The sequence below is a fragment of the Apium graveolens genome, chromosome 1 (assembly GCF_009905375.1).
Source record: "Apium graveolens cultivar Ventura chromosome 1, ASM990537v1, whole genome shotgun sequence".
NCBI lineage: Eukaryota > Viridiplantae > Streptophyta > Magnoliopsida > Apiales > Apiaceae > Apium > Apium graveolens.
In genome coordinates this window covers 103,990,922-103,993,328 of record NC_133647.1, presented here as the reverse complement: position 1 = coordinate 103,993,328, position 2,407 = coordinate 103,990,922, and positions in this window count along the sequence as shown.

Sequence of the window (2,407 nt, the reverse complement as noted above, 5' to 3'; positions counted from 1 at the left end):
CCTGGTTGCAAGTTCTTCCAGGATCAGTAGACCAACATTCAAATGTTTGTTGTGGGCAATTGAATACATCAACTTTTGTACCGTACTTGAAATATTGTCATATCCTGTCTTCCTGCATGTAAAGGCTCTCACCACTGAATCAAAAATGAATGACCACTCCTTCCTTAGATTAGTTCTGTTTAGGCTTGATACGTTGATTCTTCCACCATAGTTGATGAAATCCAGAAACTCAATCAGCTCATCAGGAGTTGGCACCTTCACCAGATTTTCAGTGGGCAGTCCCAAAGCTAGGTTCACATCCTTCTCATTAAACTCAATTTGTTGGCCTCCAACTGAGCAAGTCACTACCATGGATATAGCATCATCATGCATCACAGTCCTCACCACAGCTGTAGTCCAAAAAGTATGCAACACATCTAGGTACAACACTGGATTAGCAGTCAAGGCTCTTGCAATGTAAGATTCAGACAGATGTTTCACAAACCCCTTGAAACTGTCAGCGGCTTGGTTAGCATCAATAAAAGCCAAGAAGTTTGTTCCTATCTCTGGGATATTTGCTCTAATAGTGTTTTGTGCCATTGTATTATACCAGGAGAGAATTGGTAAGAAGAATTTTTGAGAAAGGAGTAGAAACGAGAGAGAATGGGTTTTTGCTTGAAAGGTTAGGTCAATTTAGATCTCGAAATTGTAAGTATGTGTATGTGTCGAGAAGTCTGGGTATTTATAGTAAAAGTAAATGATTTGTCGAGAACTCAAAAATAGACGTTTGTCTATCGAGAAGTTATTTTAAGAAATGAAATACATATCAGGAAGTCATTTTAAATTACTCTTTTAGAGACCTTCAAAATTGACTTATCGAGATGTCAAATCAATACCCAGTTTGTCCAAAAAGTGGACTGAATTAATTCCAACCTTTATTTGAATAAATTTAAAATACAATTAGAATAAATTTTTCAAAAGTATTTTACCAAAATAATTTATTGAATTAAATTATTTCAGTTCTGAGTTATTAATAAGTCAAAAATTACACTTGTAGAGAACTCTGTGAATTAACAATACTAAAGAACTCTACAAAGACTTATCGATAAGTCATATTAAGCCTATCGAGAAGTCACTCGAGAAGTCTGTAACTGACTTATTGTTGGGAATATGTTGTGAACTTGATGATTAGATTAACAAAACACCTTAGTAGATTTAACTTGGTGAATTTTGTAGCACTCAACGGATGATCAAATATAGTCCCGACGGATGATTCAATATAGTCCCGACGGATGATGATTTGACATCCATCGACTGAGTAGCTTATGTAATAATAAGACTTGTAGCACATTTCTGCAAACAACTTTGTGTAGATTCTGTAGTGGCATATGAGTCATGTTGACTACTATTAGATATGCAGAATAGGTTGATTAATTGTAAATATAAGATATCTTGTAATTTTGCATAAGTGAAATGGAGTCAAGTGTCAAATAGCTACCCGAAGGATGATCAACAGAGCTACCTGACGGATGATCAACAAAGCTACCTGACGGATGACAAGCATGTACCCGCCGGATGATCAATTCAAATATCTATTGAGAGTGACAACACAGTCACATACGTCGGGTGTTTGCAAAAAGAATGTGGTAGCCTGTTTAGCAGGAATTCAAGAACAAGAAGCATTACCATTTCCATGCAATTGAAAAGATATTCAAAGATGCTGGAAAAGAGTAGTGAAACAACATGGAGTTAGACTAGATATGTTTTGTTTGAATTATCTTGTCCTATTCACATATAAACTTGGTGATATATAAACCAAGTGTAGCTAGTAGAACAAATAACTAAGCAAACACTTTTAGAAGAGAAATAGAAAAAGCTGTAACTGTTAATTACATAGAGAGAGGTCCTCATGTACCAATGAGAGTTGCAACTGGAAATGAGTCATCTGTTCCCAAACCAAGGCATGAATGGTCAGACCCTGATATTGAACAAGTCAGGAAAGACAAGAAGGCCATGAATATTTTATTCAATGGAGTTGATGGTGATATGTTTGATAACATCATTAACTTTAAAACAGCCAAGGAGGTTGGGGACATAATTCAAATAATCTGTGATGGTACTGAACAAGTAAGAGAAAATAAGATGCAGTTACTGATTCAGCAATATGAGCATTTTCACTATAAAGAAAGTGAGTCTCTCACTGATATCTTTAATAGATTTCAAAAGCTACTAAATGCTCTGAAGCTGCATGGAAGAGTCTATCAAACTAAAGACTCTAACCTCGAGTTCCTTAGATCTCTTCCGAAGGAATGGAAATCAATGACAGTCTCTTTGAGAAATTCACAAGAATACAAGGAGTTTACTAGAGAGACTGTATGGCATTCTGAAGACTTATGAGCTTGAAATAGAGCAAGATGAGATAATGGAG